This window comes from Hesperophylax consimilis, chromosome 13 (genome assembly GCF_061612785.1).
Source record: "Hesperophylax consimilis isolate HC1 chromosome 13, BYU_Hcon_1.0, whole genome shotgun sequence".
Classification (NCBI taxonomy): Eukaryota; Metazoa; Arthropoda; class Insecta; order Trichoptera; family Limnephilidae; genus Hesperophylax; species Hesperophylax consimilis.
This window is the reverse complement of record NC_142848.1, coordinates 25046389-25074092: the sequence shown is the minus strand read 5'-3', so window position 1 is coordinate 25074092 and position 27704 is coordinate 25046389. Positions and strand designations below refer to the sequence as shown.

Below are 27704 nucleotides of genomic sequence, written 5' to 3'. Positions count from 1 at the left end.
TATTTTTCAAATTTCTTCAAACATATATTTGAATACATAACATTATTTATCTAAACTTCGTACAAGTTCGTCATAAACACCTACTTTAATAAACGCCATTCGTATATATATGTTCCAAATTCTATTGTTTAGTGTCGTAGATTCATACGTGTATTTAAATATCGAACATTATTTCATTAACGCTAATATAATAAACGTCATTCGTATAAATTTGTTCCAAATTCTATTGTTTACTGTCGTAGATTCATACGTGTATTTGAATATAGAACATTATTTCTTTAAACATCGTCGTACCTAAGAACAAAATTCCTTAATAAATTTAAACAGTTTGATCCGTAAAAAAACTCAATTCCTCCAAGAAGGGCATACAAATACAATATTGGATTAAATCACCGATAAAATATTTTATTTGCTTGTGTATGCATTTCTTGCATACACAAGCCGTACAAAATACGGTGCCTGTTGAAATAAAACATAGGTTTTTGGTGACTGGTGAAGTCACATAGACAAAAATTTTATTTATGGACAAACCACAGATTCTGTGCGTTTTCGAGAGAACCGAAAAATTAAAACTAATAAAACTAACCTTAACAATAAAAATATACTGATATTTATGTTAGAAGGTCATTATTGATAAATGAAACATGGATGGATTTATTAAAATCCGTTTAAAAACAGGATTGCAGGCCGTTTCCTGTTACAATTTTAGTACGTTCCAAATATATAGGTGTATGAACACGTGTTGACATCGCCATAATATATTTCCCTTTTTACTAAAATTTTAACAGGAGACCTAACAATTTATTCGTTGTGATACGAATATGGAATACGAATAATTCGAAGAGATTCTTAATAAATTAGCAATATTTTATATCAGTAAGTTTTCTCCGTGTATTTAAATATAGAACACTTTGTACTTGTACTCTAAGTTAATAACGTATTATCGGTACCTTAATAAACGCCGTTCACGCCGTACCAAAGATAGCAGTCCCGCGGTAAAAGGCCTCGCAGACGGGAAATTTCTCAGTCAATTTCCCTCGCTAACTTCCGGAATAACCCGACACTATCAGTCCGGGAGTTCCACACACGGGCGGTCTTCTCAAGTGGGTCGTTGCGATAAAGGCGGCTTTAAAGTACCTAACCTACAAGCAGCTTTTTTCAGGAAAACCTTAACTGCGACACATACTATCATTTTGGGGTTTTATTTAAGTATTTTGTTAACACAATATACCTACAAGATTTTTGAAGTGAAACTTCTTTACGCGCGTCATGCAATTTCGAGGACCGGAGTAAAACCGACTCATGACCGTCACGAAAAACCGTGATCATTTCGCTATAGGAGCCTAGCTAATATTATATACCTAGTTTAGGTCACTCTCCAAACTCAGCTTCGCGGTCTAGAGGCAGAGCGCCCGACTGTCGTCGTGAAGAACCGAGGTTCGATCCCCGCTTTAACTATTTTTTTTTCTTTTTGTGATTTTTTTAAAACGAGGAAAAGTGATAAAATGTTCTCGTGCTGCGACTTTGTCAGGCATACATATAAGAAGGTATCTACATGATTTGTAATAATGTAGTAAAAAATTACATAAATTTATTAATTTTAACCGAGAGTCTCCCAAAATGTCTAAATCCATTTAGTGAGACTCTAGACCGGCAGCTGTTCACTCGAGTAATTGGCTAGAATTAACGGTCGGTACCTATATGATATTTTGGTCGAAATATAGCTTACAAATCAAGTCTTTTTAGTAAAAAACACAGCCGTAAGTGAGTTTTTTTAAATTTAGACATGTTTTTCAAATTCAGACTCCATACGGGCATGAGACTGTTAAAACACGATAGATCTTTTCCAAAACGGACAAATATACTGAAATATTTTGAAAAACGACAGATATGACTTCACACTGCCGATATATCTTCGATTCGACCCTATATAAAGCGTTAACGAGACGTTATGTGATATTATTCATTTGCCGTGTTTGAAAACGAAAATTTGCGCGGGACAAGTCAATTGAGGAGTACACGTTGTATACGCGGTTCTCGTCGCGCGAGATATCTCTCCTCGCGGTCTAGAGGCAGAGCGTTCGACACTCGTTATGCAGGACCCAATCCCAAATCCCATATTTTTATAACTTTTAATTTTTGTTATCACATGCTACTTATAAATATGTCAATAGACAGAAAAAAAGAGAGAATGAAATGAAAAGAGAGAGAGAGAAGAATACTAAAAGTTTCACTTCCGTCGTGCGTAGGCTTGCCACACACTGTATTTTTGTTACACAGATTTACTCTATAGTAGATTTTGTTTATCAGTAGGTACCTATATATTAACACTATATGTAATATTTTTTTAATTTTCGATAACCGGACAACTCAACACATCTTTATAAGATGATTTAAAGTCATGAAAAGTGATGAAACAAAATCTAGGGTAAATAGTTAACGTAAGTTAGTTTTTTTCATCGCTTTTAATGACTATATCATTTTTAAAGATGTGTTGAATTGTCATTGTGTTGAGTTATCGTGGAACGAAAATTTTACGAAATTTTTATCGGTTTTGACAAATTCACGGATATTTCAAAGTTCCATAGCTTATGATGGAAATAACGTCGAGAGATGAAAATGATGCTGCAAATTGAAAATAGTTGCGCTGGCCTAGAATTTCTGTTATATCTGTTTAGAAAAAGCGTTGAAAAAATACGCTCGTCTTTCTCTTATTGTTTATAGATAAATGGATATTTCAAAGCGAGGTTAAAAATAAATGCGTTTGCCTAGAAATTCTAGACCAAAACAAAAACAGAAAAAACAACTGTGCAAATTTCATGACGACGCTATGTTCGCACTGCTTTTAGCTTATTCAGAAAACCATTTAAAAAATATTTCTTTTTGATGGCTTATGAGATTTGAATTGAAACGATCTTGCAAATAGGAACAAAACTTAAAGAAATAAGCGCTTCTGAGGTAATTGCATCACTGAACGGCGCTATGTAAATTTATATATTTTCTTTTTGCTACCAGGATTTGAACTCTGGTACCCCAGCCTGACAAGGTGACTGCTCTAATAGGCCTCCCCAAAGATATTAGAAGAACGAGATATGCTATGTTGTCCGTCGGACCGTAGGCGGAGTACTACCTAATTAGGATACTTTGAACGGTATCGGGACGTGTACGCACAGAAATCTGTTCTATGTATTAGTGCGGCTACCTTAGCGTAAGCGAAGGTGTGCAGTAGTATTGGTGAACAAAACCGGCGACACTCTGCAAAACAATTCCACACAGTACGAACTGCTCATAGCACATCTCGTTCTTCTAATATCTTTGGGCCTCCCGTAAATAACCAATTCATCACTGAATTTTACATTGTCATAGTGTTTGAAGTTGTCCCTGCGTTATGTTATGATGCTACTTCTAAGAGAATCCTTTATGACACGGAGTTCAGAATGACTACTGTGCAAAGCAGGTCTCCCACCAGTCACCACCCCCTATCTTCCCACAAGCTCCAGCGCGAAGGGAAGCAGATCAATGTCACCTCGTTAGCGAGGATTGATGTCGGGAAGCGGATACACGCTAAATGCGGGAACCAACCACCTTGTCTTAATCTTATTTTATAAGAAAATACGCTGCTTCACGATGCATACGGGGGTTTGCAGAGTATTAACGATCCCGCATTCCGAATTTCTTCCGACGTAATTTAACATGCTTCCCTTCAACATTTTAACTTTTTAAGCTCTTAAAAATATAATCTCTGTTCAAATGCCGAGTTGAAAAAGTAATTAAATGAAATTCCCTAGATAGAAAACAAATCTCTATTATTATATGTATTCTCCGAAAATTATAAAAAACACACTCTGTTATTTAACATGTTATACGTATCAAAAACGTTACAGTGTTTCTTTAAATGCTACTCAGATCCATAAGTCGCTTCGATTTCGACAACGTTTTACTTTTTTTTTGGTTTGACTGACGATTGATCCTTCCTTCCTAGAGACTGGAGTCAACCGCGCTAATAACTGAGCCAAATCCTGATTGGGTGGGACCGACATACAATTCATATATTAACTGCTGTAATGTCATTCAATTTCAGAGAAATGCGTGATTGCCACCAAAAGTTTATAGAATGCATTGTCATCGATATAGAGACTATTTGGAGGTGGGTTAGTTTCTTGTGAGGCTTGTAGAAAAACTTTGCTTTGAAATCAAAGTGAAATTGGCTATTTGGCTATGAAAGGGTGCTCTTCCATCTGATTAATCTTTATAACGAATTGGTGTACATTATGAATACCAAAAAATATGCTTTAGAGACATTGAAGGTTTTCCTATCGTTTCGCTTGAGTAATAAATAAACTCAATAAAAAATATAAATGTAAACTACTAAAAAAAATATTTTTTCAATAGAAATGTGTGAACGCGTGAAAGAAACAACTTTAAAAAATACAGTATTATAGCTAAAATTATCTGTGACAGTTTCACTTGATTAACTTTTTTGCTTTCTTATAAAATTATTTATAAAATAAATAAAAACCAGTTTTATGCTTGAAATCGAACGTTTGTAGACTCCGTTTGTCAAGCGATTTTAATGCCTATTACCTACAATATAAGGTATACCAAGAATATACACATTTTTGGATTGTATCTTCTTCTTAAAGCGTTTGTTACAATGATCAAAATGCACGAATTTGACTGCGAGTTATTGTCTCATTCGTCTTATTTAAGAGATTTGAATCCATGCAGCTTCTATTTGTTAGCAACTCTTAAAAAAATGGTTGTGTGGAAAATAATTTTCAAATAATCTCGAAGACAATGCAAAAATTTGTTGTTTGAGGAGGTCGATCCGTCGTTCTACAAAATATATTTAATGGCCCTCGAAAAAAGTTATATTGAATTTTTGGACGAAACTACATAGAAGGGATACAAAATTTCGAAAGTCAATCATCTCTCATTTAAATTCTTCGTTCATTTCATGAATTATTTTGTGCAAACGAAAACTTTTTAACATTTTGACTCTGTGAATATTTGAAAAGCCGACAGGTAAAAGCAACGGAACTTAAAATTTGCTGCGGGAAATTTTTTTTCTGTGAAATTTAGTTTTTATTTTACGTCTTTTGTTTACTAACTAGCAAACAACCAGTTTTAGTATTGCAATTTATAAAAATGAATTTTCCAGTCCTCTCACTTGACATTCGGTGAAAACATTGTAATTCCGAATAAACAGAAAAGCTCAAATTGCCACAGTGAAAGGCGTTTTTTTTTGCGGCCTCGACAAAAATGTTGGCTCTTCTCGGTAAAATTCAACTTCAAATTGAAATCTCCGATGCGAAAGTTTTTTAGGACACGTCAATCACGTTTTATCGGCGGAATATTCACTCGTGTACACGGATCTGCGTAAAAAATCATCGGAACTAGAAATAACCCAGGAATTGGGATATTGATGGAAATATGAATTTCAAGGACTAGCCCGAGTTGTATAATTCAACGATAGAATTTAAATTTTTTCGCTGTTCTTCACCAAAATATCGAGGATTATTCGAGTTTTTACGCGTTTTTATTGGAATATTTAACATTATTATCCATTTGAATGTTTACATTTTGTGTCTAAAAATCGGCGATTCTGTCACTGAAATATTTCTTTACGAGCTGGTATGAAAAATTTCTATAGGAGATGGTATGAAATATTTCTGTACGAGTTGAAATATTTCTGTACGAGCTGAAATATTTCTGTACGGTCTGGTATGATATATTTTTGTAGGGGCTGGTATGAAATATTTCTGTACGAGCTGGAATGAAATATTTCTGTAGGAGCTGGTATGAAATAATTCTGCAGGAGCTGGTATGAAATATTTCTGTACGAGATGGAATAAAATATTTCTGTAGGAGCTGGTATGAAATATTTCTGTAGGAGCTGGTATGATATATTTCTGTAGGAATTGGTATGAAGTATTTCTGTACGAGCTGGTATGAAATATTTCTGTAGGAGCTGGTATGAAATATTTCTGTAGGAGCTGGTATGATATATTTCTGTAGGAATTGGTATGAAATATTTCTGTACGAGCTGGTATGAAATATTTCTGTAGGAGCTGGTATGAAATATTTCTGTAGGAGCTGGTATGAAATATTTATGTACGAGCTGGTAAGCGAGTTTTCTGTACGAGCTGGTATGAAATATTTCTGTAGGAGCTGGTATGAAATATTTCTGTACGAGCTGGTAAGAAATATTTCTGTAGGAGCGATGTATGAAACAGAACAGGACATAGAAAAATAAAATTTTAACGTTCTTAACTGGGAATCGAACCCAGGATCTATGTCTTGCCGGGACAACGCCTCTAACCAACAACCACTCAGCCATTGGGACCTAATTATTTTACGTCAATAAAGTCGATTTCAAATTTCAAATTCAGAATTCACAATATTTTCTTCAATTACTTTTTCCCATATTTTGGCTGCTATCTTTTTAAATAAATCACAGTTTCAAAGAATTTATTTGAAACCTAGATAATAATTTTCAACCATCACAACACGGGCATGTGCCTAGATTGGTGGTCTAAACATTCCTAACAAAGAAAAAAATAGGTAATATATAATGGTGACCAGATAAATCATCACAATGATAATTCATCACATCTTTAAAAAGTTATATAAAGTCATGGAAAGTGATAAAACAAAAACTTTATTAACTGTTTAAAATTAACCGAACCTAACCTACTTAATTAGGTTAGGTTAGGTTATTTTTTTTTCATCGTTTCTAATGACTTTATATCACTTTTTAAAAGTGTGTTGAATTGTCACTCTGTTGAGTTATCATGGAACCATAATAATAATTAAGTCCCGATGGGCGAGTTAGAGACGTCGCCCCGGTAATACAGATATCCTGGGTTCTATCCCCAGTTGAGACCGTTTAATTTTTATTTGTTTATTCTTCTTCTGTTTTATAATTCGTTGAGATTTATTAGTATTACTTCTTCTTCACTGATATAAATGAAATAACTTATTTTGAAAAAAGGCAAAATAAGTTATTTCATTATTTGTTTAATGATAAACTAATGTTTATAAGACAAGGTTTTATGCATAGCACAAAGGATAACAAATTATTGTAAGCAATGATTCATCGCCCAAATAAAGTTGGCTGTTTACAGGTGAAAAAATATAGTAAGCAGTAATTATTGATTGAAGTACTAGTACATATTGAATTATTTGGCGTGTTGGAAATAAGTCGACGTGGCTCAGTGGTCCAGAGCATCTGACCGGACATCAGAAGGTGCGGGTTCAATTCCCGTCGGCGGTATTAATTTTACTCGGGAGATATTTTGAATTTGTATTGATATTTCAGGCGACTAATATATTATATTATATTGCTTATAAGTTATTTCATGGTTGGGAGATATAATTGTAGCGAATTTAATAGAAGATAAACTTTAAAAAAGATACACACACCGAGGAATATTCGATTTGGTATGCTATTCAATTGAAACATTAAAGATTATTAGAATGTTTATTTTTTACGCCAAAATATCAGTGATTCTTTCAATTTTGTCACTGAAATAAAGGGGTTGATTTGATACGGTATATTTTTTTCGTTGATTTTTTATCCGTCCGAAATAAAGGATTATTTTTGATTTACCGGAAATCGCCGAACCTTTTCCGTTTTGAACGTAATCGGATGATATGAACGGTGTGCCAAAGCCGTTTACAGGATTGTCCGAAAGAGATAACCGGTTATTACCTTCAGTACATACACATAGGTCAGAAGTCAGAAGCTAGAAGGATCGGAAAAGAGACAGTATTTGAATTTAAATTCGTGGATATCTTTTACGATATTCCTTACAGGCCGGAAAACTTCTTTGAAAATTGTATTTTTTTCTCGATAGTATGAAAATTTTAAGTTTTTGAAGTGAAACTTCTTTACGCGCGTCATGCAATTTCGAGGACCGGAGTAAAACCGACTCATGACCGAAACGAAAATGCGGGACCACCGATTAAAGTTCATTTGATCTAGTCAAAGTTTTGAAGTAACATATAAATGCTTCTTAGCTCATCCCGACAACTGGCGTTGGTGGTGTAATGGTCAGCATAGATGCCTTCCAAGCAGTTGATCCGAGTTCGATTCTCGGCCATCGCACATTATTTTTTTGTTTTTAACGCCTTTTTCATTCAATATCTTATTTTTTAGTAGGTCAGAACATTTTTTAAAAGAAAATAATATTGCAAAATAATAAAAACACTTATCTCACTGTGATAAAACATTACTCCGCTAGAGCGCGCTTTGCGTTATTGTGTTGGATTAAAATTATTATCTAATCCGTATATTATGATAATTGTATTACATTTATTTAATTAATTTATTTATTTTGATAATATGTAATAATTTACAGAAAAAAAAATTAAAACTATCTCCCTCTGATAAAATATCCGTTCGCTAGAGCGCACTACGCGATCTTGTGTGGGATTCTATTTCTGTACATTGTACATTATTTTTAAAAATATATTATATTTTGGGTGTGATGTAGGTAACATTATAAAACATAACAAGCTCTCATATTTTCAGAACCTACATAATATAATCAATTTATGCGGCTTTGCTTACAGTTGGTGCTCAGCGTGGTTGGCTTTCAATCAGTTAAGCGAGGTTCGATTCTCGGCTGTGGCATTTTTGAAGTGAAACCTTGTTGAGGTGGGGGAGCCGCTCACGAACGTTCTCTCTCTTCTCTTCTTTCCTCTCTCTCAGACACCAGCGAACTGCGCCACGCCAAGCATCAGCTGAAACTAGAAGTTTCACTTCTGTCTTGCGTAGGCTTGACACACCCACTTTTTTTCTTAAGGCGATGCAATACATCGCGTAATATTTTTAATCGAGCCTTCATCAATAACACTCCTTACGTAGATGGCGATAAGGCTTATATTCCCGCTTAACACCATCCAGCTTTTATGATTTAGGCAAGAAAAAAACATGGCCAAAAAGTGTCTTTTATTTTATTTTTTTGATGTTCAGGCATAAATATTTAAATGTTTTCCTATAATTTTATAAATTACTTAATTTTCCAAATTATACAATAAAACCATAGCTGAAAATGGGTTCGTAAGTAGGAAATTTTGAACTTTAAAGCAGTTTTGATAGGCCTTATAAATTATTTTTTTCTGGGCTTATAAAAAGACTTGTGTAAAAAAAACTCGATTATTTCAAAGGCCAAGATGTATTCTATTCGCGGTATTTATTTAAAGCGTCTGAAATATTTCTAGGCGATTAAATTTTCAAACCAAAAACACATGATTTTGCATTACTACGTAGTGCATCGCCTTAAATAATGGGACATTCGCTTTTCTTATTGTATGGAAAGGACGGGCGGCGCTTACGAAAGTAACCCATCTATATCTAGATGTTTAAAATTTGGAGTCTTAAAATATGCTAAGTACGTCAATCAACAATTACTGCTTATTATATTTTTTCATCTGAAAACACCTGGTTGATTGAGGTACTAGTACATATTGAATCATTTGGCGGGTTGGAAATAAGCCGACATAGCTCAGTGGATACAGAGCACCTGACCGGGCATCAGAAGGCACGGGTTCAATTCCCGTTGGCGGCATTTATTTTTACTCGGGAGATATTTTCAATTTGTATTAGTATTTCGGATGACTAATTATTGCTTATAATTATTTGTTATCCTTTATGCTATGCATAAAACCTTGTCTTATAAACGTTGGTTTATCAATAAAAAATAATCTTTGTTTTATAATATTTAGAAATATGGTAAGTAAAAAGGATATGAATAAAAGTCTTCTTACACGATGGGGATCTGCTGTAAAGTACATACATAACCTGAATACAATTCAAAAAGGAATCGTTAAGACCATACTGAAAGTACCCACAAGAACGCCTTCGATTGAAATTTTCAACAGTTTTAAGGTACCAAATGTACAACAAATATGTGCCTAAAATATAGATCGACACAAAATGACATAAAAAATATTCCAAGTTATAAAACCACATTCGGCCAAAGAAACTACAATTATTTTGAAAAAAAAACTTCACAACATCCATCCCCCTGATTCAAAACGAATAGAAAAGTTTAATGAGTCCAAATCAAAAAAAAAAATCTGGCTGAAAGAAGTCAATTAAAAATCAATTAGGACGGGTTCTTACGGAGAATTTAAAAAAATCATGAAAATTTCAACGTTCATTTTCGGATTCTGTGAAAGTCCTATTCAAGTTATGTTATTATATCACTATAGGTTAGTTGCTTCTTATTTATGTGCCGTATCAGGTCCCCCCGACGTTGGCGATCACACTTGAAAATGTCTCTTTGTCTTGCGCTGCCCGGAATAGCTCCTCCACACTTCTAATGCCGGTCCACTCTCGTATATTTCGCAGCCAAGACATTTGTCTCCTACCAGGCCCTCTGCGACCCTCTTGTTAGTTGCTTGATAGAACTGAAATACTTACTTTGAACATTTGACGTTCAAAGTAAGTGAAAAATTACTGTCTACTACATCTGATTCCGAAAAACTCTTCAGTTAGTGTGATAATTTAGCTGATTTTTTATTTTTTCTTAACATAGTTATTCCGTATTTGTATGATTCCGTTCATTCTGACTTGCGTATTAACACAGGCGACCGGGGCAAAAGAGCCAATCGGGGCTATGCCACATAAATTATGCACGAAAAACACGGATTAATCAAATATTCATCGGCGATAAAGTAACCCCGCAACCTGCAGGTAAATAAGGCATGCGAGGCGATACGAATCCGTTGGTCACACAAATTGGGGAAATTGGGGTAAATCTATAATTTATGAACGAGTTTGGCCGTTGCTAATCCCGGAGGTGAAATTAGTTAGGTAATTCAACGCCAACAGCACCTGATCTCTCATTTTCCCAGTTTCGCCTGTCCGCCACACTTTCAGAGGTCATTGTTAAAATTACTGTTTCTGAAAATGACATTCTGTCGTAAACGGTGAATAATTATTGTTTTTTTTTTAAATAAATGAGTATTGGATGAAACATTGCTTGTTTATCTCATGCCAGCCTGTGTAGGCACAAATGTGCCTTTGTCAGGCAATAAGCAAAAAAATGTACTTATTAGTCTAATCACCTTCAACATACCAAATAGAACAACTCTATCGAAAATTATTTTTAATACAATAATATCAGGAATGAGTCATTTAGATACTCTTGCTTGTAACTATATTATATAATAAATAATACAGTTAAAAGAAGGCTATAATAACATATCTCAGAAATAATAATAATTAATGTTTGCATAATACCTTTCTTCCGCATGGGTTCAACATAATTTTAAAAGAAAATATTACTTTTGATTATTGTTTCACTGAATTATTTTCTACTTATTGTTTGTGCCCACGTGGGCGTATAAAACATATAAATAAATAGGTTCCATGATAACTCAACACAGTGACAAGTAGATATTAATTCAACACACCTTTAAACAGTGATATAAAGTCTTTTTTTAATTTTTTTTTTATAGTGAATACCTCACAAGAGTCCCAACTGCTCCCGTCTGGAGCCAGTGAGACTATGGCATCCCCAATTGGGGGATGTTGTGAGGCTGAAGGTAAGCGGGGAAGGGAAAGAGGAAGGTGGGGAAGTACCTGGCTATTCAGATCTAGTCACTAAACACGGCTAAAGCCATTTGGAGCAACGTTTCAATTCTGAATGGTGGTCTTACACCAGGGCGATACTGGTAGTATCTTCCACTCTGGAACGAGCCGCAAATATACTATATATTATTTTAATTAATTAATTGTAAAATAACACAAATTAATCAAATAAAATTTATTTGCGCACGCCGGGTTCGAACCCGCGACCTTCGGAATGGCAGTCCAATGCGTTACCACTGGACTATGCCGGCCGTCATTAGAAACGATGAAAAATTTAAACCTAACCTAACCTAACCCACTTAACCCAGTTAATAAAGTTTTTGTTTCATAACTTTCCATTACTTTATATTTCTTTTTAAAGATGTGATGAATTATCATTTGATGATTTATCCGGTCACCAAATAAATAATATCTCTTCTCCTCTCTATCTTCTTTATTATACTAAAATAACGTGTCTGTCTGTTTGTGCGTTCAGTTCTTCTAAACTAGGCATCGGATTTTGATAGGGTTTTCACTATCATTTAGAGAATTTCTTCCGGAAGGATTATATATATAATACATGCAAATTATATTTATAGAAAGCAGAGCTACGTCAGCTAGTTAATAAATCTAAACAAAACATAAAACAGTAAATAAAAAAGGTAACATAACGGTGGCAGCAGAATATCAAACTTAAGACCTCTGGCTTTCAGGCAAAACTTCAACCACTGAGCTATTGTGACATGATTATTTTCCTTCATCGTCCCGGAAAGACAGATATCCCCAGTTTTGTGTTCCATTTCGTTTAGCGTTTAGACTTATTTATCATCTTCTTCTTCAATTATTCAATATTGCATTCATGTGTGCGTAGCGTCCAAAATTTATTCCAATTAATTGAATGCTATTTTAAGGACGGGTTGTTTCGGAGAATCTGAACAATTCATCAAATTTCAACGTTCATTTTCCAGTTCCACGAAAGATTTTTTCAAGTTCTGTTTTTATTTCAGTTCTGTATAGCCAATAACCTATAATGATATATTAACAGAACTTGCATAGGACTTTCACAGACCCCGGAAATGAACGTTGAAATTTGATGAATTGTTCAAATTCTCCGAAAAAACCCGTTCTTAACTTTTGGAAAGATGATTAAATCTTCCCTGACGAAGATACAGTTGTTGCGAAACCGGTTGGCATCTCGTTTTTGACAAAGTTATGAATGTACATAATGCTACTGACAGTGTTTAATTTAATAAAATTGGATCACATGTGTATTGGTTTAAAAAAATAACGCTCGCTCACTTCTGATGAACATGATAACGGGAGAAGAAATTAACATTTTTAATCGATTCTTTTTAAAAATAATTTGTGGATTTAAAAAAATAGAATCGGCTCCTTAATTGTATTATTTAATTGTTTTGTTGCTATCCAAATTATTACGCACCGTTTACGAAACGTTTAGTTTCTAAATTTATCATATAACTAGCTGACGTGTATCCGGCTTTGTTGGGGGTTAACCTTAAGAGATAGACACTTACCATTGCGTACTTTTCTGTAGGCCTTTTTAAGATATACAATTCCGTAGTACATTATTTTCAAGTATCTCATAAGGTTTAGCCAGCATTAACAATGTAGTGCCCGAAATAATATTTTTATAACTTGATTATAACATATCGACTTTTCTCTACTTTCTATAAATATAATATGCATGCATTATACATGTAAACCTTCCGGAAGAAATTCTCTAAATGATAGTGGAAACCCTATCAAATTTCGTTCCGTAGTTTAGAAGAACTAAGCGCACAAACAGACAGGCGTTGACAGCGACTTCATTTTGTACTATTTAGAAATATTGGGAAAATTTAATCGATTAAAAAAAATCGAGAGTTATCGTTACTCTTTAAGTATAAATAATAGATAAAGAACATCTCGATAAATCTGTACACCCCGGCATGGAAGAAATCAAGTATTTTTGTTATGGTAATGAGTATGAGAATAGGTACATAAAAACTGTGAGGAGTATGAAAACCACCTGAAACCAGGCCAAGACACTGAATCAAACCGGCCTCTTATTTATATAAGATCCTTCTATATAATTATGGGTATCTGTAACTTATTATAATAATTAATTATAACTTGTTTAATACTAACATAATCTTCGTACGGTGAAGACAGTGGAAAAATATCACCACCCGGTTGGGCAGCGTTGTGAGACGGGTTAAGTTAGGGGTAGGCAGAGATTTATTAATTCGGGTCTTGAAGATTCCCGGATTATAAAAAGGGGGAAAAACAAATGCCGGTAGTTCGTTCTATGTTGCGAGTCGACTTTCACAAAGAAAAGTCCGAGAAAGGACCCGTTCTCATGGCGCCGATAAACTGTGAACTCTGTCCGTCGAGTTTTGCGTACGTGCACAGGGGATCAATCCTGCTAGGTCCAATTTAAATACTTCCCAATTGTATTTGGATGGCATTACACACGGATGAAAGTTCAGATGATGAGAATTATATACAAAAAACATTTTTTGTGAATGCTAAAAAAACTAAAATTGGGTTAGATTAAGTTTTTTGACGTGTGTAATTCCAGTAGGTGTGATTCTCTCCATGCGTAATTTCTTCCATGTGTAATTTAATTTCGTACCTGAGTGTTTAATTCTGGCATTGGTTCGTGAAACTCGTGGCTGCATAATTTCGTCGTAATCCATAATTATATTATAAACTGTTCTACCTTATATATCGTATGTATGCATTTTAGCGTCTTTGTGGTGTTTTTTTTTACAAAAACTGCGCTATAAGATTATATATTATAACTACTGTAAAAATTTTATAAAAGATTTAATATATAATTTTTTTTTCAAATTGGAGGTACTTATAGATATAAGAGGTCGTTTGGAGTCAGTGTCCTGGCCTGGGTTGAGGTGGTTTTGGTAGTACAACACTCAACACCCTCAAAAAGCTCAACGTTCCTAAAGAGGCTCTAGAGGAGAGTGGATCGAGTATTTTTCGCAGTAAAAACGTTCAAGTTATTCCATTTTTCATTTCGAGTTTAACGATAATTCATTTTTAATTTCCACTTCTTGATGCCTACTGAATTTTGTAAATTTCGCAGTGGAGTGAAAAAAATCATAAATTTTTCTAAAAAACCTGAAGATTTTTTTTAATGACTTTAATTAATTTCATTAAAATAATCATATTTAACGAAAATATAAATTTAAAAAAAAATTATATAGCGCATACTATTGATAGCCCATTCCTCTTGATTGTGAATGGCTCTTATGTGGCTGAAACCATCAGCCGTAGTCGTTGACACGACTTGTTCAAGATAACACACGGCAGAACAGATGTTCTAGCACAGCATGGCACGACAAGAGGAACGGTGCTATTGAATGAATTTTCAATCAGTAGGTACATTTAAGTACTCTTTAAATAACTTTAGGAAAAACATTTTTTGTGTAGGTACCATCTCCGCAGATGTTAAGAATGTTAAAATAAGAAATCTTGTAATGTAAATGGATTATTAATCTGCCGTTCAATAATTTAAATAAATATGATAAAACTATATACTTATTGACTATAGTAAATCTGAACGCAGCTAATTTATTATAACCCGCCCTACACGTCCAAATCATATAAGTGTTCCTTTCTTAACCTTATTCATTTATTCCGTATCTCCACATTTGTAATGATGGCCTCCGTGGTCGAGGGGTAAGGGTCTTGACCTGCAAGCCAAAAGTAGCGGGTTCAAATCCCGGCTTATGCGAGTAAATTTAATTTGGTTAATGTGTGGTATTTCACCCAGTAGAAAATTGCAGTATCATCTGCATATAAAAAAATATCGCCGTTTAAATCTAATTGGCAGACTTCATTTATATAAATTTGGAACAGAAGTGGTCCTAGTATGGATCCTTGCGGTACTCCGTAGTTTATTGTTAGGTGGTTGCTATTTTGATTATTGATGCTAATGCTTTAAAATAATCTATGGTATATTACAAGTAGAAGATACTCCCAGTATCGCCTTTAACACCACCATTCAAAATTTAAAAATTGCTTGAAATGGCTTTGGCCGTGTTTGGTGACCAGATTTGAATAGTCAGGTACTTTTCCACTTTTCTTCTCCCATCTCCTTCCCCTCCCCACTACCTTCAGCCTTACAGCATACCCCAATTGGGTATGCCATAGTCTCACTGGCTCTAGACAGTTGAGAGCAGTTGGGACTCTTGTGCGGTTAAAAAATACGTGTTTTACTGTACATACGTCTTAGGGATCTCATTTCTACAGCATTCAGTCTACCTTCGTCCTTCCTATGCCAGTTCTACGCCTCACTGCCATACATCTGCATTGGTACCATCACCCCATTGTTGACTGCTAGCTCGCTTCTTTTTACTAATTTTACTAGCGACTACCTTCAGTCCTCCGTTTAGAGCGTTTTGATCTGACTATTCAGATCTGGCCACTAAACACAGCTAGAGCCATTTCAAGCCACGTTTCGATTCTTAACGGAGGTTTTTAGTTAGGGCGATACTGAAAGTATTATACCACTCAGGGACCAACGCGACAAAACATTCAAAATACTTATTTCTGTTGTGACTCTGTCTATAACTTCAGTTCAATGAACTTTATAAACAATTTAGACAAGCTATAAAGTTGTTACCAAATTTATTTTTACATAATTAATTAATAAAAAATTCTTTATTGTATGTGTTCGAGAAACGAACAAGGGTTGGGATAGCCGTACTTTAAAGGGCTATTCCACACAGATAAAGCATGAATGAAGTCTATGGCTTGTGACAGGCGAATGCGAAAACACAATTCAGAAGGTTAATTCACAATCAACTTACCGGGTGGCGAATGAAATCTGCATCTCGAGAATCATCTGTCAGCACTGGAACGGTGATCGTTGTACGGTAGCACTCGTTATTTTGAATTGGTTGCGATAAAATACGTATTAAGGGATTATTTCTACAAATAACCGGCGATAGTGTACACATTGGTTTTGACAGGACGAACGGTTTTTTGTGCGATTGTTGGCTCACGGTACTCCGTGGTTATAGCTGACATGTATGAATTTAAACTGCACAGTTCAAATTCTGACCATACAATTGGTTAGCACACGGCCTGTCAAAAGCAATCGGCGTGACGGAACAGAATGTGCATTTCGTTTGTTTAAATATTCACAGATGTCATAATTTAACAAGTTTAGGTTTAACTTAACGTTTTTATTCGAAAAGTAAATTTCTGATCTATCTAAAATTGAAAATGTTTGTTTTTGAAAGGCAATGATCTAGAGACAAATATTTTATTTTATAAATACTTTAAGCTTCACAAATCCTACAATTATAATATCCCGTGATTTTCAGGGGGTCTGCGCTAGTAATACTTGTTTTGCAGAATTTGAACAATTCATCAATTTTCAACGTTAATTTTCAACTTCTGTTTTTATATCATCGTGGGGCAGTTACTTCTCAGGACTGAAATATTAACAGAACTTGAATTTAACTTGAAAATTAACTTTGAAATTTGATCTTTCCATTTTTATAATATTTTTACGGTATGTTAGAAATGAATTATTGTACTTTTTCTTAATTAAATATACTGCAAAATAAGTTGAAAATAAAATTTTATGCAATATATAGATTTGCTGTGAATTTTCCAGAAGCTTCTAAGTTACTTTTCCTTATGTATCTAGAACCTGTTTGCTCAGTATAATGTGTAAAACAAATAACATATTTGATATTGGGAGAAGAGTGCTTGTTGAAATAGGATAAATGGTTCGGTATTGTATTACTATTGGCTAAGAAGCCTTTGGAGAGTGCCAGTGTCTAAAAACATGAAATAATTTGTATACTTTGATCGTGTTCATACATATTTATACAGGGTGTCCGGGGGTAAAGTACACTAACTTCGGGAGGTGATTCTATATGATGGATAGAAGTAAAAAACATAAATAACTTCTTTTAGAAATTCAAAACTGGTAAAATTTTTACCGGTCGGTGGCTACTAGCTGAGTTAACATCGCGTTTGAGTCCCACCCAGGCGTAGTGTGTTCCAATTCCTCGGCTGGCTAAGTCCTCCATCACAACTCAAGCAAATTTTCCGTTTACTGTAGTGGTAGTAGGAGATTTTCAAATATTGTCAGGTTATTCGTAACCCGGGAATGTTTGTCTTTCTTAAAAAAAAAAAACAATGTTAGAATTTTTTTATAACTTTCGATACTATCGGCGTTCACAAATGCATTCAAGTGTGCCCTTTTTAAAACGATTTTCTTTTAGGTACACTGTTAATGTAAAGTTACGAGCACAATACAACTTTAAAACCAACTATTTTATTTTTTAGAAAGCAGAATAATTATTGCTTTGTTTAATAATAATTTTCTTTAATTATTGATTTTTTTTATATTATCGTGAATATTCATCACTTCCTGAAGTTGCGTGGCACCACCCTAAAACACGAATGTAAATATATTATGGTACATTATAGTTATCAGAGTAAGTTTCCCTAAACTGGTTCTTAATCAAACAAACTTAGCTTTAATCGAACCGGGTGGAAAACCCGTAAGTCGAAGTTCACACTCGTGCAAAATAAACCAAAGTTTTAGTTCTGCAAATTGGTCCCTTGTAAAAGCTGTACCCAATTTCGTTTCAAAGTTTGAACACCCTTGTTTCAAGCACGACGCACTTAATATCCAAATAATATATTATATAAAGGTAGTAGTAGAGGGTGCTACAAATGTGTCAAATCCACTGATAGTGGTGTGATGGCGTGTCAGTGTTCACTAAGTAACCTTAATTTTTCCTTCCTTCTGGTGAACATTTTCAAATATCGAAATTCTTTCTTGAACAGGTAATCAACTTCATTGGCTTGTCTGGAGCCTATGATTCGAAAGGTCTAATGTCAATTAACAGCATCACGTCAGGCATGATAGTGTTTACCCCCTCTGTCTATATAGCAAAGAAAAAGAAAGGAGATAGTCTGGCGAAAAAAATTAAAGTGACCCACGGTAGGTATATACAATAGCTTCTTATTTGGACTTCTTAGATGGCACTGGAATCCGCTATTACCGTACGAAGCTGCACGAATGTTAAAACTAAATTAATAATCGGGTAGTTTGTTAAATCCTTTTTTTATATTGATACTATTGCAGCTTATTTTTGGTAGGTCATTGACCAAATGACCCTCATGGAAGAGCCGCAACTGGTAACATCAACATCTAACGCCTTCTGGTCATTCAAAATTAAAATTTCAAACGTTGCCCTTTTTAATAATCTTCTATCTTCTACATAAATAAAAATAAATGTTCATTTGTTCATAATCTTAAATATCGGGAAGTTCTTTACCAATTGCTTTGAAATTTTGATAACAACGTTGCTTTCGAATAAAGGTGTGATTTTATATACCTTTCTATGTAGATATCATAGTTAAAAATATGTTTTTTTTTTATAAAAACAGGCCATCTGTTAGACAAACATACTTTTTTGAAAAGACGCACACACGCTATTGTTTCTCTATCTGCAAGCAAACTGAGCCGCAGCAACGCGTGGCGGTGTACAGCTAGTGAAAAATAATAATCAACGTTTTGTCACTAACAAAATTATGATGGTCACAATAAAACGAACCATGTCTGGAAATTAAACACGAATGTTTTCAAATAATTAAATGCATTTTTTTATAAAATCAGAAAATTGTCGACTACGCAATTTTCAGCTTAGCTTTTAGTGATAAATAATTTCCTTAATTTTCCAAGAATAATTCATGTTTAATTTTTTTTACAAACATCGTTATGTGCTGTAGTTATGAGAGTTCAATTAAAAAAAACGCACATGTAGCTAGCTAATTTAAAAAAAATGTTATTAATTATTAAAGCCCTAGTCCCATACATTTTGTACAGGCCGGCAAAACCATTTTGTTGAAACAAAGTTGGTGTTTCAATTATATTTTAAATTGAACTCAATTATTAATTGATGTCACGGGATTTGTGGCCTCGGGTCTATGAATACTTAATTGTTACGCTTGATTGTGTTTTATGTTTAGTCGGGCAGAGTGGTAAAGTCCATGGCTCCGTGCACATCGGTCACCTGTTCAAAAATTGACGCAGTTGATATTGAACAAACCGATTTTTTATTATCGAAACAAATTTTTGAACTTTTATGTCCGGGGATAGAAGTAGACATTTTGACACAGCAAATAGATGATACACAATAGGAATGATTTCGATTTAATTTGAACGGAAACCAATGTCGCCACTGACTTAATACCTTTTTATACTTGCCTTTCCATTGTCCTCCATACTACGAGTTCACCCGTGTTGTCGAGGACTTTTCAATGGTAAATTACTTAGGACGGGTTGTTTTACAGAATTTGAACAATTCATCTAATTTCAAAGTTGATTTTCAAGTTCGGTGAAGGTTTTATTCAAGTTTTTCATCATTTCAGTTTTGTGAAACAACTGGCCAATAATTATATAATAACAGAACTTCAATAGAACCTTCACAGAACTTGAAAATCGACTTTTTTATGAATTTTTCAAATTCTGCGAAACAACCCGTCCTCGATAATAATAATGAACTTTATTTCAAATTAATATATAAAATCAACTTCTACACGGTTTTAACAAAATAAATTTATATCATAATTAAGATAATAAAATTTATATTATAAGTAAGGTAACAAAATTTGTATTACAAGTGAAGTAACAAAATTATAAATTACGAAGAATGCAGTTGTACCATGTTTTCTTTTTATATTCTATAAGCCTAGATGTTTTAAATAGTGTTGGAAGAGTAGGTATCTCTAGAGTTTTTGTCCAAAGGATGTGTTTGTTTTAGGTATTTGTAGTAGATGTGCAATGTGTACATGTCTTGTTCTAGTATTGCGAATATTTTGTGAGGTGTTAAATGTATTTATGTTTTTCTAAAGGAAACTTATTATGTTTTGAATGTAATTTCACAATGATGATGAAACAAAGTTTTGTGTCTGAAATTTAAGGCCCAATTGGCCAGACCTTTATTTCACGAAACACGTCCACGTAGAATTTCTTGTGTTCTTCCTTATTCTGTGTGTTGACAGATATATAGTATATATCAGATAGATAATCAGGTACATTAATAAATGATTTGTGGAAAGTTATGTTAAGGTTAAGTAAAATAATATAAATACTTAAATTGACATACCATAGAATAGTTGCAGGAAACTGATAACTGGGAAATTGTATTCTTTGACGTACCTGAAACAATAAAAAAACATTGTTATTATTTTAAACTAACTGAAGTGCCCGGCGTTGCCCGGGCTTTAAATAGTTTTTCGAAATCAGATATAGACTGTAATTTTCCTCTTATTTTGAAAGTCAAGTGTACAAAATTTCATCAAGAAGTACCGAAATTCAGCTTTAAGGAGTGGGAAAACGGGAATGGGTTGATTTTAGAAATCTCATTTTGAGTTTTGAAAGTGACCTTCTTCTTATTTTGAAGGCCAAACGTGCAAAATTTCATCAATCTCGGAATAAAACTGTAGATTTATTTAAAAATCAAAACAATGCCGCCCGCAATAGATTTAAATAAAAGACTATCTCTAAATAGACACTCTTCTTTATTTAAATAGAAGACCATCTCAAAATATACACTCTTCTTTATTTAAATAGAAGACTATCTCTAAATATACAATCTTCTTTATTTAAATAGAAGACTATCTCTAAATATACAATCTTCTTTATTTAAATAGAAGACTATCTCTAAATATACTATCTTCTTTATTTAAATAGAAGACTATCTCTAAATAGACACTCTTCTTTATTTAAATAGAAATATAACAATCTCTAAGTAAAAATAGGTATCTGGGCCACTAAAGTATTATTTATCAAATATTTCTTCGTTAGGAATTAAGTATGTAAAATATCGTTTATTAATTTATTTGTATTATGCACATTTTGTTACTTATTTTCAAATACGTTAGTTAATGATACCAATGGCGAAATATGAAAGAAATTAGCTAATGTTTAAATAATAAAAAATAAAACCCCCCAAACACAAAATCACAAAAATAATCTTAATATCTAACACATTATTCTAAACTACTGTATTTAATTTGGACATCGGGTATATCCTTCCATCTTAAGTACAATATAGACAAAAAAAATATTTCCTCTTTAATAAAATTCCTCATATCACAATTATTATAAACACAACCTATAAGATACCATATTTCCCGTACCCAGCTACATACTCTGCCTCCCAACCTATGTTCCTATTTAAAATACCACAAAAAAAAATAATATTTAATATTATACTCACAAAATAAAAACATGTGAAAGTATGTATAGGTATAGACTTCCTTGTGCGTGTGTGAGATTTACCTCTTTTAAATAGGTAGGTACTGTTGGTGTTTGAAAGAGAGAGAGTACGAAAACAGTGTGCAATCTAGCTGTGAATGAGGAATACCTTGAGCATGTGGATGAGTTTGTGTTTTTAGTAAGTATACAAGAGATTTTTTTATTTTTATTTTTTATTTTTTAATTTTTTATTTTAAATACATAAACGGCTATACTGCCTTTTATAAATAAACATATAATAGAGTACAAAGTAAGAAAAATAATATTATTACATTATAGTAGTTTTAAACTTAAAAATAACATACAATTATTTTGTGTATCACAACAAAAATAACAAAAAAAGAACAATGAGAAATATCATCATTTCATTTCAACATGTCCATATTGCGTATATAAAATTACATTATGGAAAAATAATTTTTGAGTGCATGTTTATATTGCGCTAATTTTAAGAAATAAATGTCGCCGATGTTGGCATGTTCATTTCCCAAAATGTGTAATCGACTGATTGGTGAGTAATAATGTGATAATGTATGTGTGTTATTATAGTAGAACGGTAGAGTCAGTCTATTGTTAGCACGACCAGGGCAATGAAATCGTATTAGTTCTATTAAATCAGGGGTATCCAGGACCGAGTGAATTATTTTATACAATATTAATAGATCACAGATTTTTCTGCGATCTGATAAATTTACGAGATTAGTCCAGTTCAATAACAAATTATAGTCCACGGATTCTCTTGGAATACCTAATTTAAAATTAATATACCTAAGGTATCTATGCTGGACTTTTTCAATAGCTTGAATATGGATATTGTAATGTGGAGCCCAAATCGTAGAGTTATATTCCAAAATGCTTCTCACTAGCGTTATGTATAAAATGCGAATAGTATCAATGTTACAAAATTGTTTGGTTATTCTAATAATAAATCCTAAAATCTTCATTGATCTATTAATAATATTAGTTATATGGCTAATAAATGCAAGTTTTGAGTTGAAAATAATACCTAGATCATTTATTGTTTCTACTGAGTTTAATATAATTTTGTCAAGATTGTATTCATAAATTGTCGGTTTCTTTATTTTATAAAATCTTATTATTTGACATTTACTAATGTTAAGTGCCAGTTTATTGCATATACACCAATTAAACAAGTTGTTTAAATTTTTTTGTAAAATTATGCAATCAGAAATATTTTTAATTTTTTTATATAATTTTAAATCATCAGCAAATAACAGGATATCAACATCGGAAAAAACGTCTACAATGTCATTAATAAATAAAATAAACAGAATTGGTCCTAAATGGGAGCCCTGTGGCACACCACTAGTGGCAGAAAAGGCATCCGATATTACGTCATTTAACTTTACAAAAAGTTGCCTATTTGTTAAATAACTTTCTACCCATTTAAGAAAGTTCCCGGTTATACCCATACTCCTTAATTTATTTATCAATATTTTATGACACACTTTATCGAACGCCTTGCTGAAGTCAGTATATATCGAATCTACTTGACATTTATCTGCAAAGGCATTGGCTATAAAGTTTTCATATATTAGTAGATTTGTCAGAGTTGATCTATTCTTCATGAAACCGTGTTGAAACCTTGTTATAATCCCATTTAATTTAAAACTAATTTTATCCAAAATAATTTTTTCAAATAATTTTGGAATAGTTGACTGTATACACACAGGTCTATAGTTGCGTATATCGCATTTGTCACCTTTTTTAAATATGGGTGTGATGTAACTATTTTTCCATGCAATTGGAAAATATCCCGATGACAATGACATATTAAAAATTAAATAGAGGGGATACGACAAGGCATGTATACAGTGTTTCAATAGAATTGGTGGTATTTTGTCAGGACCCGAACTTTTTTTAATATCTAATTTGTTAATATGGGTTTTAATTTCATTTATATCTATGTGAATGTTAGAAATTTGTAAATTGATGTTGGATGAAAAAAAAGGAATTTCACTATTATCAATTGTGTTGTCATATACATCTTTAAAAAATGAAGCAAATAAATTAACAATAGTTTCTGCATTATTTCCATTTATGCCGTTATAATACATGCTAGCAGGTATATCTATTTCATTTCTTTTTAATGACTTTGAGTACTTCCATAAAGTGTTGATGTCGTTATTTGCAATTGAATTTTCCACTTTATTTAAGTATTCTTTGTAACAATTTTTAGAAAGATCGTGACATTGGCGTCGAATTGAATTGAATTGAATATAATCTTTAATTGATTTAGAATTTTTGTACTTTTTATGTATTTTCTTCTTCAATAGAGTCAAGTCAATTAAATCTTTATTGAACCACCGAGGGAAAACATTATTTTTACATTTAATGTAAGGCACATTTTTTTCTATGATATTGTGAATTATTTTATAGAATACGTTGATATTTTCGTTAATATTTTCTTGTTTTAAAAAAGTCCAATCAGTAGCATTTAAGCATTCATTAATATGATTAAAATCAGCCTTATTAAAATTGTGAAGTGATTTTTTGCACTGTAGATTTGGTATTTTATTTAGTGATACGCTAATATTTAATGGAGGATGATAGTTATCTATCGGTAATATTATTTCACTTGATTTTACTACAGTTACTGAAGTATCACTTGAAAATACCAAGTCCAGTATTTTGTTATTACAATTTTCAATTTTATTTAATTGTGTTATATTTATAAAATTTGACATGCTTATAACTTCTTTGTTTAAAGTTGACAAGCTAGCGTTTTCTATACCTGTAAATTCCATAAAGTTTTGATTCCAAATGATGTTCGGAAGATTAAAATCGCCAGTTATAATTATTTTTACTTTTGGATATTTTAATTGTAAAATTTCAATATCTTCAAAATGCTTTGTATAAATACTAATATCCGATTTAGGCGGAATGTACACATTACCCAATAAAATTCTGTTTTTACCTGTATTAATCATAACAAATAATTGCTCTATATCAACGTTTTTTGTATTTAACTGTCTGGAGACAATATTTTTTGCTACTGCAATCAGAACTCCACCACCTCTTCTTTTATTTTTTTCAATATCATCGTTTGTAGATTGATTTCTATCCCGGCGGAAAACGTTGTATCTTGACATTCCTAGTTCTTCAGTGTGAATATCCGGATGTAACCAAGTTTCTGTGAAAATCAACACATCAAATATTGAAGTAGTTATTTCTAGTCTGAGAGTGTCCAGTTTAGTTCGAATTCCTCTGACGTTTTGATAATATAAGTAACAGTGATTTAGTTTATTGTGTAGTTTTTTGGTGTATGCTGTGGAACGATTTTCGGAATAGAATGAACATATTTTATCGTGAGATTTGTTTCACCGCTATTTTTCCGTTGTTCTAATTCTATTATCAGATTCGTCATGTGATTTCGTTGAGTTATTGTCAAGTCCGGTTTTATCTTTATTCCATCGGTAATTTTAAATTTATTCCGAAGAATGTATTTTACTTGGAAAGAATCTTCAAATTCCACTTTAATTGGTCTGATGACTCCAGGTTTTTTAGCACCAAGTCTGTATATTTTTAGATTTTGTGTTGGTATGTCATCAATTTTTTTGATAGTGGATATTATTATTTTTGAGTCATTTGTCAAATTTTCTTCTTGAGACAACTCACTTTCCGGTACGTTTAGAAAGATTGCATTTTTCGATTTTTCCTTCCTTTCTTCCAATTCCATTATGGTTTCACAAAGGTCTGGAATTTTTTGAGTTGGTTGATTTTGAGACAAGTTTTTGTAAACGGCGAGTTCACCTTCCAACTTCGCCATTATAGCCGCCATATGAGAAATTGAAGCCATGATGTTGTTGGACTCCGGTATTATTTTTGCAATCTGCTCTTTGTTAAATTTATTATTAGGGTTCATCATGACAGTTGTTAATTTGTCAACTGCTTCCTTTGCAATTGTGACGAAGAGATGCGAAGGCTGACAGAGATATTAAAAGAAAGGTAAATGCAGGTAAAAGTGGTGACCGGATAAATCATCACAATGATAATTCATCACATCTTTTAAAAAGTTATATAAAGTCATGAAAAGTGATGAAACAAAAACTTTATTAACTGGGTTAAGTAGGTTAGGTTAGTTTAGGTTATGTTAGGTTAAATTTTTTTATTCATCTTTCTAATGACTTTATATCACTTTTTAAAAGTGTGTTGAATTGTCACTGTGTTGAGTTATCATGGAACCGTAAAAGTATATATAAAAAATGCAGGTAAGTCCATTAATGGAGGACTGAATGCAGTTGGTGCTAACCAAAAAATCTTCACAGAAGCGAAGCTAGTAGTCTACAATGGAGTGCTGGTACCTACCTTGACGTATGGCAGTGTGGCATGGAACTGACAGAGGAAGGATGAAAGTAGACTGAATGCTGAAGAAATCAGATCCCTGAGGAGCATATGTGGTAAACCCATGTATGATCGTGGGAGAAATGTTGAGATCCGCAAAAAATGCAAGGCTGATGTAAGCGTAATGGGTAAGATTAAGAAAGGGATGTTTAGATGGTTTGGGCATGAATAGCGAATGAGCGAAGAAAAGAGTGTAAGGAGAATATACGACGCAAATGTGAATGGTAGTAGAAGTCGGGGACGCCAGAGGAAGACATGGCAAGACCAAGTGAATCAGATACTAGAATAATAGAAGAGTATGTATGAGACGATCTATGAATGTGATTGACGCAAGGAGTTTGTGCCAATACCGAGTTGTTTGGCTGTCCGTCCTCTCAGCCTAACCCTGCGGGGAAACGGCGTGATGGTTAATTAATTACATAGTTAGTTAGGTACTTTTATTATTTAATATCCGATCTTTAAATGTCGAAGAGGATCCAGTAAATTCGTACATTTAACAAACACAATTCGCTAAACTTCCACCTTTCGTGGGATATTTAACAGCGCCAGCGTTAAAAGTCATCGCTTCGGTCTCGTTCATACATTTTTTAATGGAGCTTTGCTACCCTAGGTAGTCAGATGCGTGCTTTTAAAACGAAAGCTTAAATTATTCGCGTACGGTCGCTCCGCGCACAGCGTAAAGTTAAAAGCTCGCAAGTTGTCAAGGAAAAACGTTAATAATTCAAGGAAGCAATTCGCATTGGTCAGATGTGAGTTAAAAGCTGGGCGTTCTCCGTGCAGTTAGCGGATTTTTCAATGCGCAATTGAATTTGGCGGCCACCTCTGGGCTGGCACAATCTTGTCTAATACACGAGCTAGGTATGGTGAGGCTGCGTGAGAACGGGTCGTTTCTTGTCTCCCTCATTTGGTTCGAATCGCGTATTTACAAAGCCACGGTGGCGACTGTACCTTTATGTTAGGCAAAATCATCTACAGTATATCCCATATCAGCGGCGGTGCCGCACCTACTATAATTGATTTAACTCGTTTTGCATTCCGTCTGTCTGTAAATTTGTTTGTACGTTCCGTTTCAGGTGGTTTCCGTTTTAATGATTCAATAAAAATAGTTTTTCAAATCTGAAATCGTCGTGTTTATTTGAACTCTCGTATTCGCATTTTTTAAATATTATGGTACCTACCTGCCTCATGAAAATTTGAAAAAAATCATTGGATAAAGACGTTTCTTTGGACAAATTGTATAATTCAATGTTTCATAAAATATATAGTAAGTACCTATTTACAGATCGTATGATTTGAGAGGAAATTTTGGTTTTGAATTATCAAATAAGAGAAAATTAGAATCGAACCTTTTTGAACGAGATGTCTACACTGTTCACAGAACCTCTGGTAGATCTGGTTTTGTTGTGCAAAATAGTCCATAAAGCCTAAACTGTTTCAGTC

The 27704-nt window shown here is 33.2% G+C and overlaps 2 protein-coding genes and 1 non-coding gene across 4 annotated transcripts in view; 2 read left to right on the top strand and 1 right to left on the bottom strand.

Annotated features, from left to right (window-relative positions):
- The window catches only part of LOC149418660 (uncharacterized), a 241522-nt gene that overhangs the window by 81707 nt on the left and 132111 nt on the right, over window positions 1-27704 (top strand). The window lies entirely within an intron of this gene.
- Window positions 1-27704, bottom strand: part of LOC149418662 (carbohydrate sulfotransferase 11-like) — a 190196-nt gene that overhangs the window by 55362 nt on the left and 107130 nt on the right. The window lies entirely within an intron of this gene.
- Window positions 9502-9575, top strand: TRNAP-GGG (transfer RNA proline (anticodon GGG)). Its single transcript has one exon. It is a non-coding gene; the product is annotated as a tRNA-Pro (tRNA).